At 34.8% G+C, this 17,740-nt stretch overlaps 1 protein-coding gene across 1 annotated transcript in view; it reads left to right on the top strand.

Annotated features, from left to right (window-relative positions):
* The first annotated feature begins 3,255 nt into the window (after window positions 1-3,255).
* The window catches only part of LOC127865184 (ligand of Numb protein X 2-like), a 185,798-nt gene continuing 171,313 nt past the window's right edge, over window positions 3,256-17,740 (top strand). The window contains exon 1 of the mRNA XM_052405157.1: window positions 3,256-3,359. The gene's annotated coding sequence lies outside the window, so the exon portion shown is untranslated. The remainder of the gene's footprint in view (window positions 3,360-17,740) is intronic.

Genomic DNA, 17,740 nt, shown 5'->3' with positions numbered 1-17,740 from the left:
TGTTTACATTCTTCTAACATCTGTACACATTATAACACATTATCTGTTATTTCATTCCAACATTATGTTCATAATTTTTCAGTGGCGAATATGTTTTATTATGCCCCCCTTCGAAGAAGAGGGTGTATATTGCTTTGCTCATGTCGGTCTGTCGGTCGGTCTGTCGGTCCGTCCACCAGGTGGTTGTCAGATGATAACTCAAGAACGCTTGGGCCTAGGATCATGAAACTTCATAGGTACATTGATCATGACTCTCAGATGACCCCTAATGATTTTGAGGTCACTAGGTCAAAGGTCACGGTGACCCGAAATAGTAAAATGGTTTCCGGATGATAACTCAAGAACACATACGCCTAGGATCATGAAACTTCATGGGTAGATTGATCATGACTCGCAGATGACCCCTATTGATTTTGAGGTCACTAGGTCAAAGGTTAAGGTCACGGTGACCCGAAATAGTAAAATGGTTTCCGGATGATAACTCAAGAACGCATACGCCTAGGATCATGAAACTTCATGGGTAGATTGATCATGACTCGCAGATGACCCCTATTGATTTTGAGGTCACTAGGTCAAAGGTCAAGGTGACCCGAAATAGTTTAATTATTTTCGGATGATAACTCAAGAACGCATACGCCTAGGATCATGAAACGTCATAGGTAGATTGATCATGACTCGCAGATGACCCCTATTGATTTTGAGGTCACAAGGTCAAAGGTCAAGGTCACGGTGACCTGAAATAGTAAAATGATTTTCGGATGATAACTCAAGAACGCTTTTGCTTAGGATCCTGACACTCAATAGGTACATTGATCGTGACTCGCAGATGACCCCTATTGATTTTCAGGTCACTAGGTCAAAGGTCAAGGTCACAGTGACAAAAAACGTATTCACACAATGGCTGCCACTACAACGGACAGCCCATATGGGGGGCATGCATGTTTTACAAACAGCCCTTGTTTTCCTATTGAAACTAATGCATTACTCGTTCAAGTATGCAAACCTAGTCATTACAATACTTATTGATAATAAAACATACAATTTCACCTCTTCTTGTTCTTCATTTTTATTTGTTAATACATTAAAATATATTATCTTATTATCACTCACTACCTTCATTAAAATACATGGTCGCTTCATTCCATCTCCTTTCACTGGTCGCAAACATTAAAACATCAACGCCGTATATCATTTAAAGATATATCTTGTTTCTAATATCAAAGCTTTGATTATACGTTTTGGTTCGGAATGCTAGTCAGTTCAGCATCTGGTCATTTCGGACTTTAGTCACTTCGGCACTCGGTAGTTATTTCGGCACTTGAAGTTGGACGTTTCGGCACTTATAGTTAGACACTTCGGCCCTTAGTTTGTTTTTTAAAAATGCATAGGTTTATAATATATTAAATGCATATATCGGTAAATTAATATATTTTAACATACATTGTATTGTCATCTCAATGCCTTCTATGGAGTTATTTGATCTTAAAATTGAATATTAATGGGAAATGGAAATGAATAATATTTAAATCTAAATATAAATCTTCGCAAACCTCATAGTAATCGTTTAAATGATTAACATTTTTTAAATAAATAATGAATTAAATGAATTTATTGTTAATATATTTTTTAACGTGTATTGCATTGTCATCGACACTTACGTTTCGACACTAACTTCAGTTTTAACCTAAGATATTAATATTTATTATTGATATATTAACTAGGAACGTCAAAATAAGGCAAACACATCGAATTTTAATCAGTTTTATTTTTCTTGTTTGAAAAACTGTATAAAAAAACGACATACATGGCACAAATCGATAAAAATTGACATGACCGAACAAATATAATTCATCGAATTTTAATCATCTTTCTTTTTTCTATTTTCAAAAAGTAAAAAAAACAACATATATGGCAAACATCGATAAAAATGGACATGACCAAACAAATATAATTCATTGAATTTTAATCAGTTTTATTTTTCTATTTTGAAAAAAGTTAAAAAAGAAAAAAACGTCATAAAAAAATTTCGAATTTTAATCAGTTTTATTGTTTTATTTCGACAAAAGTTATAGAAAAATACATGGCAAACATTGATAAAAATGGACATGGCAAACAAATATAATTCACCACCAGAAGCATCTGGCCCGTACACGTTGGTACACTCTCTGAAAAGACGTGAGACGGAGATCTCGATCTCTCTGAGTATTTCTCCCACAGATTAAACGGTTAAATTACGGTCGGTCGTGAAAGTAGAAACAATCGAGTTGAAATAGAATATTTTGCACTTACATGTATTTCACTAAAACTTTGGAATAATTGAACAATTAAATCGTCACTTTGAATTTGATTTTAAAAAAGTCACACTTTTCAACTATTTTCCTAAATACTCCAACATCGCAAGGGATTATTACGTACTGATGGTCTATATATAAGGATCAACTGATTGTTCAATAGATAAAAAAATACTCGCTATATATATATATCTAATTTGGTGGTAAGCGAGATTATTATGACGCGAGCAGCGTTAGTTGAAAGAGTGACATGTGGACAGTAATTAACGAAAGTCTGTTGATAATACAACAATGGGTCACACCCTTATCCCAAAAGGGGCCAAATACAATATTCTTACCAATACGTATATATTAAAAAAGACAGACAATGCAGCAAAACACACTTAACATTTTACACAGGATGTATTAAAATATTCATACATTATTTTTTAAGAATACCAATGTAAATTATAAGATATGCAAATTAAATGATTTTACATACCGACGTACATTTCAATTTTTTTTTATTTCAAATCAATAAAGCATTTTCGATCGATGCATAAAAAATACCACAAATTACGTATACATGAATATGATTTTTTATTTTGGAAATCTAGCAGAAGCTTCAGTTACGAAATGTGAAAGAAAGAATCCGTTCAAATAATTACAATTTTACTAATTAAATGCTTTTTTAGCCTTATATACCATTGAAATAGTCAATTTATTTAAGTGCAATATCGTATTATACCAAACACTTTTATGGATCCATTAACTAGCCTTTTAATTAATTGCTCTTAAACTTTGATCTGACCAACTGAGGAAAAGTACATTACTCCTACTTTTAGTGGCAAACGCGTTTTGTGTATATACTTTGCACACTGATTGAACATAACTTAAATATGTGATAATATACAAGTGCCGATATGACTAACTATGAATGCCGAACTGGTCAAACCCGAGTACCGAATTGGCACTTGTTTACGGCGCCGAAGTAACCAGGTGCCGAATTGACTAGATACCTTGGTTCGTACCCAGTTTATTTCGAACAAAGAGCAGTAATTGTGTTTAAATCACACTGAAAGATAACGTGTAAGTAATGTTTGTATAAAAATATTTTGTGAACATTCAAGTATGGCAATTGCATCTTCAACACGGGTTTTTAAGCGTTTTGGACTTAAATTATTTCGGATAGGTTTTATATTAGTAATTGATTGTGTCATACTAATATTGATTTCGGATAATCAATTCGGATATAGATTGTTTTTGAATATTATTAATATTGAAAAAAGACCACTATATTGTGTTATTTGATCGATAAATTTCGAGTTTAATGAGGTCCTTTACTGTCTTTACGAGGCTACATTATGTGCAGACACACAGTATGCCACACCACTTCAGTGCTTTCCACAGGATTTTTTTCAGGCGCCCCGTAGTTGCAATAATTCAACTCTCAGCTTTATAACCCAATGGTTAGCCGCCATAGCAAAAATTATCAAAGGCTCTGGCAGTCCGTTTATATGGACTAGGCGCCCCGGGGCTTATAGAGGTGGCTTCTCCCCTCCCGACGTTGATTTTTTAATTAATTTAATGTTTCATTTGACGTTCTGTGGTGCGTTATAACTCTTATAAAAACAACGTCAAAAGGCGTCATTTGGTACGCTATGACTAATCAAGAAAACCCACTAGCTTTAAAGTCATTTATAAAGACATTTTTTAATAATTGTTTTTAAACTTCCCGCCAAAATAGTAAAATCCCAATTAGAACAATTCTTCAATACATCCATATCAACCCGACTCTATTACTGCATACTTACTACTTTTCAAGTTTCATTACCCAATTATCCCATTTTTAAAAGCACTTTCTGGTAAATATTGACGATAAAAGTGCTAAATAATTTTGCGTTGCCATTTTTCTCAAGTATAAAATAAATTTCGACATAAGTGACTATTTAAAGATTTGATGAAATATTGCCACTGAACATGTGTAAATCGCTTGACTTGGTGTGTTCTTATGTTAATAAAACGCTCTATACACCCACGCTTTCTATGCACATGACACGACGTTGTACATACTGCAAATTTTTTGCACCCTTTTTATTGAGACAAAGGGTCAACACAAAATAAATTATCACTGTTTATTTGAAGCAACAATCCGTTAACGTAGAGTTTACATTTACATTCGGAAGTGGGTTTCGGATTACAAATTTAATTATGCTCAATTGAGACTTCAAGAATACATTAACAGTTGCGTAATGAATTCAACGATAATTGCTTAAAACGCGTTTACAAGTCGAGTAAATGTTTTGACAGTATTATTCATGAAATGCACAACTTCCACGAGCATTACAGCTATCATCAGTCTTCTAAGTAACTGGCCAAGATTTCTGTGGCAATAACATGTACTTCACGAGTCGTCTGCATGATTTAACTGCAGGTAGTGCCTGCCTAATAGTGCTATCGCTTACACAAAGCGTACGCTCTCATTGGCCAATATTGATTTTCCAATACAGCGACGCTCCACCTTTAAGCGGGCTTTAGTTGGGTAAAGCGTTAGATGTAGTTGACAGATAATCGTATATCGGCTTTCAACATTTTTTTTGCGAAGTGGATATCGCTTTGATCTTAAGAATGGCTTATTGCAGTAACAGCCAAAATACAATGATTGGAAAATTTCAGGCGCCCTGCAGACTCTGATTTTGAAAAAGCGCCCCAGTGAGGGACCGTTAAATGGCCTGTGGAAAGCACTGCACTTCTACCTAATAAACTTACTAGACTCACAAAAGTTGGGGCAAATTTCGAATAATAGCTGCAATTTTCAATCATTGCATTGTAACTAATAGATTTTCAATTTTGGTGTGGTTGTCACTGGTCTTGTGTTGTACAAATAGTACAAATTCCATCTTTAACCTGTTATATAATGTCAATTTACGCTGTTGCCTACTAAAACAACAAGCCACACAGTCACACAGATGACACAATCAATTGCTGGCAATAAAAACAGTAATACACCAACAACAAGCACCTTTAATATTGGTACAAACAGGTGTAAAGATTTGATGATATCCCTTACAGAAATGAAAAGGTTGCCGCTATGTTGCGGCAATGTTGCAGCTACAAAGCAGCTACAATTTTTTGTAGCCACAACTACTAGCCAGAAAGTAGCCGATAGTAGCAAATAGCGGCTACCTTGTGGCAATCTTATGGCTATTAGAAGCAGCTAGCGGCTCTTATAGCCACTAGCCGCCCATTATTAAGTAGCCGCTAGCACCTCACAGTAGCCAGATGATGGCCAGAACATATTCTTGTAATTAAAAAAAGTGAAATTATGAGCCAGAAGGTAGCCACAACCAATACTTTACTGGTAATTTTAATCTTGAAACCACAAAAGGCTTAAATTAGCTAGCCACTAGTGGCTCTTAAGGGGCCTTTTCACAGATTTTGGCAGGTATTAAAGTTTGTCATTAAATGCTTTATATTGATAAATGAAAACATTGGCTCCAGTAAAAAATCAATAAAAATTAAAACTAACAAAAACAGTTACCCTCAACAGAGCTCGAACCACTGACCCCTGAAGTCCTGGAGTAGAAGTCTACCACTTAGACCTCTCGGCAAACCGTGCTCATACAATGAAGGATGTATTTAATACTTTATATAAGCAATCCTCGTAGTTTCACAAAATATAACGACAACAAAAGAACTCTCCAAATTATTCAATCGTTTCGCGTTGCAACGCTATATAATTTTCAGGTTTTTTAAATTGTCAAAAGATGCATATATTAAATGGCTATGTTAAAGAATGGTTAATGTTCAGTATTACTGTTTCCTCACAAATATCACAACTAAAACGAAAATTTGCGAATCTGATACAACTTTTTTAAATTTTGTCAATAAACCTAAACGTGAAAAGGCACCTTTAGTAGCCAGAAGGTTGCCAGAACATTTTCTCTGCATTTTGAGCGTCATAGAGACTTTAAATTGCGCAGAGATAATTTTTCTATACTGTTGCACCCGTCGAGAAGCCAAGTAGCAGTTAGTGTCAATTATCGGGAAATAAGGACCATAACGTAGGCGCAAGTTGGCAATTATGCAACTCGGCCATTATCAACAAGGTGATCGGGAACTGGCAGGGGCACTCGCTGAGCAACTACCAATTAACGGATTTATGTCAGTCTGTCAACGATGTCTGGTATACAGATAAACGTCGAAATATACAATAAGGAACATAGTGTGCATAACAATATGGGTAATATTGTTTAATCAAGTGTTCGGATCCTCTTTTATGATTCGGATACTTGAACAGTGTCCGGATATCTGGATAATCGTTACCATCCCTAATTATATGTCATTTACATGCTCTCTCTAAGGTCCGCGCTTTTTCAAGGGAGCTAACTCTTATAAGCTTACAAGCATTTTGCGCTTAAACACTTCCGACAAATGGCGACCGGATGAGTTTATTCATTTCTTAAACAAAATTTTTGGTCATTCTCGGTCTGAATTTGTGTTTAAATATTAAAGTGCTGGATTAAATAACTAACTGGGATAATCAGATAACATATGCAATATGTGAAAATCATGTGGAAGTTGTAATAATTGTAGTTTCGTTTGGCTGTCGTGTACATTGTGACGATTGTCTGCAAATGTAAACAATGACCAGGGTACCGTTTTACTAAGCTACTTAATTCGTAGACTTACGCACATATTTTAAATTCAGTATAGTTCCTTCAAATTCTTGCTACATTAAAATTTGGTATGTTTGAAATGAAATTCATAATATAATGTTACATTCTAAGTAAAAATTAATTTGCCTCAATCTGAAATAAATGAATTTCAAGTTTAAATTGTTAAAAAATAATTGATATCACTGAAAATGTTCACACACAAAAATGATTGTCCAGGACTTGTGAGACTTTTTTAGGGGTTACACAAAATTATTAATATAAATACAGTTGGTATTGTATTGAACTGTGTCATGATATTGGACATGTGAAATATTACCGTAATTACGTTTTCGTACACTCTAAGTTTTCGGACACCCCGTTTTTTTAGCAAAAATAATTATTTTTTGTGGCTCTTAATTTTTGGACACATGAGATTTCGTCCATAATTAATGTCTCTAAGTTTTCAGACAGTATATTTTACAGCACTATTTTACCGAATTTCAGTCCTGTTTTAGATATCTAATGTCACTTAGATCATGGGTTTTACAACCAGATAACATCATAAAACATGGCAGGTGCATGCCTGAGGGCAGCAGACCATTACATTTGCGTTATTGGGTAAATAACCTTGTAAACCGGTATTAAACAATGGTTTCGCCCGATAGCATAAGCGTTATGACAATTACCAGGGTTAGTGCCAATTAACAGTTCAATTATCTACCACAATGGTACTACCCCTTCTCAGTAAAATAACTGTGACAAATACTTAACGATTGCAAGTTTTACGAACAATGGAAGGTGTTAAACAACAACTATCGGAAATGGACAAACACAGAATTCATAGTTTGCTTTTTTAAAGGCGTTAATTACAGGTTAATTCTAGCAAGTATCGGTACATCACATGCTCATCTTTGAACTCGTTGGTCAAAGTACAACCTTGTCGTAACTTTCTGTCAAATAAATTAAGCATTTAAAATTATTTAAAATGCAGTGCAAACATATATAACTGAAATTTATACTATACGGCATGGTATTTTACATGCGCATGCTATTACCGGTAGTCTTTGATACAATTGACGCTATTTTCGGACACTTCAATTTTCGACTCTTAAGTTTTTGGACACCTGTATTTTGTGAATATTTTTCGTATCTAAGTTTAGAGTAATTACGGTATATGTTTGATACTAGAACCTGTAAAATATAATTTGACTTTAATAGTTCACAAGTTTTTAGCTCACCTGAGCACAATGTGCTCATGGTGAGCTTTTGTGATCGCCTTTTTTCCGTCGTGTGTCGTGTATTGTGCAGCTTCAACATTGGCCTTGTTAACACTCTAGAAGCCACATTTATTATCCAATCTTCATGAAATTTAATCAGAAGATTGGTCTCAATAATATCTTGGATGAGTTCGAAAATGGTTACGTTTGCTTGAAAAACATGGCTGCCAAGGGGCGGGGCATTTTTCCTTATATGGCAAGATATGGCTATTGTAAAACCTTGTTAACACTCTAGAGGCCACATTTATTGTCCGATCTTCATGAAACTTGGTCAGAAGATTAATCCCAATAATATCTTGAATGAGTTTGAAATTGATGTTGGTTGCTTTAAAAACATGGCCACTAGGGGCCGGGGCATTTTTCATTATATATCTATATATGGTTATAGTAAAACCTTGTTAACAATATAGAGGCCACATTTATTTTCCGATCTTCATGAAACTTGGTCAGAAGATTTGTCCCAATGATATCTTAGATGGGATCCAAAATGGTTTTGGTTGCTTTAAAAACATGGCCACCAGTGGGTGGGGCATTCCCTTCCCGAAAAAGTGTGTAAAATGCGCATTTAATGATATAAAACGCAGCGGTATAGGCACCGTATTGATTCACTTTACCAAGTGCATTAATTCACTTTACCTAGTGCATTTTTCTGTTAAAAAAGTGCGTTTTTCTGCATTTTTCTAAACAAGTACACTTATTGAGTGTATTAATGCGCTTTAGTTTACTTTTTAAGTGTATTTTCCAGTGGAAATAATACGCTTAAGTTCATTTTTTTTGTTAAGTGTACTAAAGTGCACTACTTATATACGCTTCAGTTTATTTGTTCCACAAAAAGTGCACTTCTAGTGTATTTAAGTGCATTTTAACTGCGTTAATTTACTTAGGAAAACATGATGAAAAATGCACTCAAGTGTATTATTTTAGTGCATTAATACACTCAAGTGTATTTTTTTATACTAACAATTACGCTGTAGTGTATTTTTGAGTGTATTAGTGCACTTAAAATACAATCAACTGTATTTTATTTAAATGTGCACTATTTAAAAAAATACGCTCTAGTGTATTTTTAAGCGTATTAGTGCACTTAAAATTCACTCTAATGTATTTTACAAAATACACTAAAGTGTATATATTATAAAAATGTGCACTTTTAAAAAAATATGCTCTAGTGAATTTTTAACTAGGTTTTCCGAAGGAAAAAACTGGTTATTAGATTGGCGAATGCGGGCGGGCTGGCTGGCTGGCTGGCGGGCTGGCGGGCGGAACAAGCTTGTCCGGGCCATAACTTTGTCGTTCATTGTGATCATTTGGCACATTTGTTAACCATCATTAGACAGTGTGTCGCGCTAAAAAATTACGTCAATATCTCCAAGGTCAAGGTCACACTTTGAGTTCAGAGGTAAAAAATAGCCATAAATGAGCTTGTCTGGGCTATAACTATGTCATTCATTATGAGATTTTAAAATCATTTGGCGCATTTGTTCACCATCATGGGACGGTGTGTCGCACGAAAGAATCACGTCAATATCTCCAATGTCAAGGTCACCACGACTAAAAATAGATTTATTTTAAAACAAACTTACAAAGGGGGTTAATTTTGTTTGTTCATTTCAAAAGTTCAGTTTGAGTTGTCTCCCTTTATCAGATTTTTTTTCACAATGAAAACCTGGTTTTGTGACAGTATTAGTGCACTGAAAATTCACTCAAGTGTATTTTTAAAAACACACTCTAGTGTTTTTCCCAGGAGGGCAAAGGGGCATGGCGCATTACTTTCAAAAAATGCATTTTAGCGCCCAGTTTAGGCAAAAAAGGGCAAAAACGTTCCCTGAATACCTGAATTACGGGGCAACATGTAATTGCATCTGAAGCAGTTGTGGAAAAAATAACATATAAACAAGCACATTTAATGGTAATTGATGTATTTAACTTACTATGATTTATATTAATATATTTACCTTGCGATGTACATTTAAGTTCCATGCTGTTTCAATAAACTGTACAGCACGACAAACATAATAAAGCAATATATGCATATGAATCTGATTATACACAGATCCACTAACATTTAAATGAAACCATGTTTGTCTTATCCCATTTTTATGCCCCCCTTCGAAGAAGAGGGGGTATATTGCTTTGCTCATGTCGGTCGGTCGGTCGGTCGGTCGGTAGGTCGGTCCGTCCACCAGGTGGTATCCGGATGATAACTCAAGAACGCTTGGGGCTAGGATCATGAAACTTCATAGGTACATTGATCATGACTCGCAGATGACCCCTATTGATTTTGAGGTCACTAGGTCAAAGGTCAAGGTCACAGGTGAAGGTCACAGTTACTGGAAAGTGGCATTATAAGGATTTAGCATGGTTCAAACAAGGGAAACAACTACGGTTTATGCATGTTCTTTTTATTACAGATTTGCCTCCCTTTAATTCATTCAAAATCTCATTTTACAGCAGAGATTCCAAATCTGACCTGTAAATGAGCCCCATATTTACTGCCAGTGCTAGGTTACCTTTTCCCATTTATTCATTCTTAAGTATTGGTATTGTAATGCTGCTACTGCTGCTGCTACTTCTACTGCTACTACTACTACTACTACTACTACTACTACTACTACTACTACTACTACTACTAGTACTACTACTACTTCTACTTCTACTACTACTACTACTACTACTACTACTTCTACTTCTACTAGTACTACTACTACTACTACTTTTACTACTACTACTTCTACTACTACTACTACTACTACTACTACTACTACTACTACTACTACTTCTACTTCTACTAGTACTACTACTACTACTACTACTTTTACTACTACTACTTCTACTACTACTACTTCTACTACTACTACTACTACTACTACTACTACTACTACTACTACTACTACTACTACTACTACTACTACTACTACACTACTACTACTCCACCACCACCACCACCACCACCACCACCACCACCACCACCACCACCACCACCACCACCACTTATTCTACCATGTCTACTATTACTACTTCTACTACTACTGCCACTACTACTACTATTTTTACTACTACTACTACTACTACCATATGGGGGCATGTTTTACAAACAGCCCTTGTCTAACAATAATCTTGCCAGATGTTTAAAATAACATTGCGAGTAAATTGATCGCTAACAATATGCAAACACTCGTTTCCGTGACATACATCCACCAAGTAGATTACAAATAAATAAATAATGTTGTTGCTATCTAAAACATTTTTATGCATCGTTGATTATCACAGACATTTCATTAATTCCTTCTTAATGTATAATCTCCATCGTTAATTCGATCGTTTACGACGTTATTTGCCATTTTTGCCGAGTCGCAATTTAATTCTGTATAGTCCGCCATGTTGCTCAAATGTCAAATGATGTAAGCGACAGGTGCGCATAGCAACCTTAAATCGTATACGCGATTCGCATTTTGTTATATTAGTATACGTCTCAGTAATTATTTCAATAATTAGATCTTATTATCTTAAAGACGAAAGCGATAAAGAATAAATTTGTTTGTGTTTTTAAATGTAATTATGCGTAAAAGTATGTTTTGATATAACTGAATAATGCATGCAATGCACAATTGCCACGAGAATAACATCGAGTTTTTCATCAAAAGTCTCCGAAGTAACGATTTTATCGTGGAGGAGTACACATTGCCGACCGAAAAGTGCGCTTGGTATAACATAGCCTCTGGCATTATCGATTGATACTGACACGGGGTTATTCACGCATGACTAATTCACAGCTTTGGAGCAGTCTACCTATAAATCGAGCACTGTAATAGATTAAATCTGCTCAAATAATATAGTCGATTAGACGTTGACGTCTCTCGAGTAAATCAAGCACAGTCGGAGCGTCACAGACAATCAAGGACGCTGATTTTGCGGACCAAGTTAGATCGTAAGGCAATAAAGATGTTATCGATAAGGGCGCGTGGCAAAATTTGCCTTTGAAAAGAAGGGCGCATGGCGAAATTTGCCTTTGAAAAGGGCAGCGTGGCGATCCGGGAGGGCGGCGTGGCTTTTCGCCACGCTAAAATGGCCTGGGAAAAACACTACACTCAAGTGTATCTCTGAAAAATTGGTATTTAAAAAAAAAATTGATTGGCTATAAAAAATGACCAATAAAATGTGAACTGAAATAATGACAGCAAATAAATTTTGTAAATAGACATATTTATTAACATTAAATAACATTTCTAATAAATTGTAAAAACTTATAAGCACTATGAACATGGAAGCACATTTAAGATACAAACAACTTTGTGAACTTGGAACTTTATACAACTATTTACACACAAATTTAATCAGCGTTAACTATAAAGGGGACATATCAACGGCTTTAACAGTATTTTATATTCTGAAAAAACAAACTTATTACTTGATTTCTTAAATACATATCTTTTTGTTGAAATAATCTGCAATAATAACTATAAAAAGTTCTGCTGGGACACTTCTCAGGCTCGGGGAAATCTTTGAAGTAAATTATTTATTTAGGAAATGTACACGATTGTCCTACTATGTGCATGCTTACTGGCGAATATCAACTTTTTACAGAACTTAAGTGTAGAAAATATTAATTGAAACTTGCAAATTCAAACCCTATAATTTTTTGGCGTGTTACCTCTTTTTCTTCATGATTTCATTAATAAAGTATTGTGCATTACTATTTTATATTCACAACACTTTTACAAATTTGCTTTTATGAATATTTGCCTTCACATAGGAAAAGCGCTGATATGTCCCTGTAACACACACACGATTTATAAAAAAAATCTCATTAAAACAAATACAAAAAATCTTCTTAAAGCCCTTCTCATTTTTGCCTCAATTACGAAAAAACAACTATATGCTTGAAAATCATCTTAATAAGTCAAAAAATTACATCGAAATGATATAAACATGAATTATCAAATTATCAAATAAGACCAAAATAATATAAACATTAAATTTATGTGATCTTATAAAAAGAGACATTTGCGGAAGAATGTTTGGCCTAAGGTTAACCGCGGTGGACCCCATCAGTCAAGTATTTAGACCGCAGCTGCTGCAGAGAACTGAATCACAGCTGTTGGTGGAACCTGGACTTCAGCGGTTGGGGAAACATTGCAGTGACCGCATATGTTGGTGGGACCTGTACATCACTAAGTACATCAGCCTTTGTAGAGACCACAACCGCTGGGGGGGGGGGGGGGATGGGCTTGGACAGCAGCCAGTGCTGATTTTGTAAAGTGAGAGACCTGGAAAGCAGTGGCTGAAGAGACCAGGAAAGCAGGCGCTTAGGGACATGTACCAATGATGCTGCTTGTGTCCTTTTCTCGAGAATCTTTAACACGAGTTGATCTGCAAAAGATAAACACCATATCACACACTTTCAAAAGGGTGAGGCATTCTTCAAACCGGTTGATTTGTTATGTTATCATGTTAAATATTATTGTAAAGGTTATTGTGTTGCTATAATAATTATGAATTTAAGTAAAAACAGTTTTGTTTGCTTGTTTTTGTTTGTCTATTGCAATTAAAATTCTGTGATCACATGCGACTTTAGTTTACTCATTTCATAAATAATTTAAAACAAGAGATGTGTTTGTCAGAAACACAATGCCCCCTAATGCGATGCTTTGAAATATTTTTTTTGTTTGACCTTTGAACTTGAAGGATGACCTTGACCTTTCATCACTCAAAATGTGCAGCTCCATGAGATACACATGCATGCCAAATATCAAGTTGCTATCATCAATATTGCAAAAGTTATGACTCTGGTTTAAGTTTTTGGACACATACAATGACAGACAGACAAGCAGGCAGGCAGGCAGACAGACAGACAGACAGGCAAAAAACAATATACCCGATCATTTAATCCGGGGGCATAAAAAGTGGCATTTTGCAGAAAATACAGATTGAAAATGTACCAAGATGTGTCAGGACTCATTTGGCTGTGTGGGCTTGTCTCAAGTTTGATTCCTTTTTTGTTGAACCTGAAGAACTGCTGCAAAGTTGTCTTTTTGAGGTTATTGGAGTCATCTGAGCGGAGTATTCCTATAAATAAACAGGTTTAAACTTTCCTTTTTTAAATAACATAAATTTGATCATCAAGCTCAAGTAAAAGTCCATACATGATCAGGTAGTCTCTCTTTTGCACCCTTTTTTGTAAGGGGATTATGCACATTCTCTCCAAAGGATCTTCCGATCAATGTAAATATCACCTTGGGGGTTTAACCTCATGTTTAAAATATTAAAGTTCTCATAAATATGGGGGAAAGAAATCTGTTCATTAATGACCAGTAATAGCTATAAATAAAATTTAAGCTGACAATAACCATAAAATACAGCCATAATAATTCAAATGGTGTTTTTCCTTTAAATTGCATTACAATTTACTTATCCTTTTATTACATTTCCCAGTGACAATACATAAATATGATAAATATGATAATAATCATAATTAATTCAATAAACTAAATAAAAAAGGGAATGAAAATACAAACCTGTTACAACTATTCTTCAGTATTCCTAAAAGACAGGCAGTTGCTTCTAACCATATCACTTTAACCACCCACTTTTTATCGCCTTTGCAACAAACTTATTGTTGATTTACACATTGTAGTTAATACACATTGTTTTCATCACACAATACTTCACGCTGAAAGTATTTCAAGACATTTTACACGAGACTTATAAGTCTTAATGTTGCTCAGTTATAACTTAAATTTAGCTCAAAGTCAGTTGCTGAAACCAGCTTGTTTAAAACAACTTCCTGTTCATGGACCAATCAAAAGTTGCTTGTTTTCACAATGATGGTGTCTGAATCAATCAAAAGTCTATTAACACCCCTTTGTTAGGCCCAGTTGGAGTACTGATAGGGATGTGTGTGTATCAGAGTTTATTTACAAGTCCTACCGGCCTCTTCACAGGTCTTTGAGTTCCGACCTGTGTAGGACACTGATAGGGATTAGTGTTTATGATGCTTTAATTGGGGAGGGCTGGTACCATGCTGTGTCAGTCATACTTAATCTGAGATATCCACTGATAATAGGCACACTTCAACACCAAAATATTTATTGAATAATACCCAGCACCCTCAGCATATTATATTTTAATTGTGAAATTTTCAATATAACATACTGAGTGGTGTTTAAGCAAATAATAATATTATTATAAATATTATTTTAATTGCCTTTTAAAATGTATGTTAATAGTCAAGGTGGTAGACATTAATTGTTTTGGGGTTATATATCAGTATAAGAAAGTTTAAAATACTTATTTTTTATGTTGAGGAAATATAATTGATACTATCAAGCCCACATAATATTTTTGACACTTTCAATATTTTTAATTAGTTACCCACAACCTGAATTAGTTGTACTTGTCCTTTTAAAAGCTGTTCTACTGATTCACATATTTTATGAGCAGACAAATTGCAACTATAAGACCATTAACATTATGTGAATTATAAAAAAGAATTCAGTACAATCCTCCTAATAAACAGTAGATCCCTCTGAGTGTCCTTTTACTTCAGTTATTTCATACAGTGTCCTTTTTAAACAAATTATTACAAAAATTCACACCATTAGAGATTCACTCATATTTTACAAAGATGCACATAAAAATACACTTGCACAGAAAGATGTTTTTTGCAAATAAGAAGATACACTTATATGCTAAAAAAATGCACTTCATTAAAAAACACGCTTTTTGCATAAAAAGATACACTTTGTCTTAACACTATTAAAAAACTTTGTTTGCAACAAATGCACTTGTACAGAAAGCGTATTTTTTGGCAAATAATAAGATACACATAAATGCACAAAAATGCACTTCTTGCATAATAAGTAATCTTTGTCTACAAAAGATACACTTGTTTTGAAAAAAATGCACTTCTTAAATGAAAAAGTACAGAAAAATACGCTTAAAGAAAATGAAAATACGGAAAAAAACACACTTTAGCGCACTTACTCATGAAAAAAATGCAGAATAAATACACTTTTTGTTAAAAATGCAGAAAAAACACACTTTTTGAAGCGTATTTTGGTAAAAAGCGTATATTATTTTGGGAAGGGTTTTTCCTTATATGGTATATATTGCTTTAGTAAAACATTGTTTACACTCTAGAGGCCACATTTATAGTCCAATCTTCATGAAATTTGGTCAGAAGATTGGTCTTATTGATTTCTTGGATGGGTTCAAAAATGGTTATGTTTGCTTGAAAAACATGGCTGCCAAGGGGCGGAGCATTTTTCCATATATGGCTATTTTCCTTTTATGGCTATTATGGCTATAGTAAAATCTTGTTAACACTCTAGAGGCCACATTAATTGTCCAATCTTTATGAAACTTGGTCAGAAGATTCATCCCAATGATATCTTTGATGTGTTTGAAAATGGTTCCGGTTGGTGGAAAAACATGGCCGCCAAGGAGGCGGGGCATTTTTCCTTATATGGCTATGGTAAAACCGTGTTAACACTCTAGAGGCCACATTTATATTTTCCGATCATCATGAAACATTGTCAGAAGATTTGTCCCAATGATATCTTGGACAAGTTTGAAAATGGTTCCAGTTGCTTGAAAAACATTGCCACCAGGTGGCTGGGCATTTTTCCTTATATGGCTTCATGAATCTTCATGAAACTTTGTCAGAATATTTGTTTAAATGATATCTTGGATGTGTATGAAAATGGTTCTGGTCTGTAGAAAAACGTGGCTGCCAGGGTGTTCACTAGTCATTAAAGTTGGTAAGAACATTTTGTTCTTATGACATCTTGGGCTGCACAGAACAGGCTAGTTTCTTTAAATCTCAGGTGAGTGACTTTGGGCTTTCAGGCCCCCTTGTTTATAAAATCCAGGTACATTCTGTTTTTAGCTCACCTGAGCGCAATGTGCTCATGGTGAGCTTTTGTGATCGCCTTTTGTCTGTTGTCCATTGTGCGGGGTCAACATTTGCCTTGTTAACACTATAGAGGCCTCATTTATCAGGCTTCCTGAAAAGTGCCAAAAAGTGCTTGTCAACCGGACAGGCTGATGGAAAAGTTAGCCTGTCCGGACTAAAATTTACCTGACTGAACAGCGCGAGTTTATAACTGAAGAATTAAGTAAAGTTTAACTAATATTTATTGCAATATGCAGCCTGTGTATAAGTACACTCAATAAAGTAAAACAAAACACTTGCGTGTTCTAGTGATTACAGTGTATGATGGACAACTGCTTTAAATTCTAGTCAGACTCCGTTTCTTTCGTTTTTTTGTTTTTTTCCTCATCGCTTAGCTTTCTTTCTTGGCCTGGTCTAGCGCCATTGAAGAACTTTAGCAACAACATTTTTTCATGTGTACATTGTGTAGTTTTTTGTTCCAACCTTTGTAATTGGGTAGATGGTAATATGTTGGACCAATGAAATTTACGTTTTCGAAAAAACAAAACAAAAGGAGAGCACTTTTAAGAACTAGTGACGCGTAAGTGTTCGTAATGAAAAAAAGGATTGAAATTCACGAAAATAGTGATTCTAATGGGGGAG

This window comes from Dreissena polymorpha, chromosome 1 (assembly GCF_020536995.1).
Source record: "Dreissena polymorpha isolate Duluth1 chromosome 1, UMN_Dpol_1.0, whole genome shotgun sequence".
In the NCBI taxonomy this organism is placed as follows: Eukaryota; Metazoa; Mollusca; class Bivalvia; order Myida; family Dreissenidae; genus Dreissena; species Dreissena polymorpha.
Note: the sequence above shows the minus strand (reverse complement) of the source record. Positions and strands in the feature narration are given on the sequence as shown.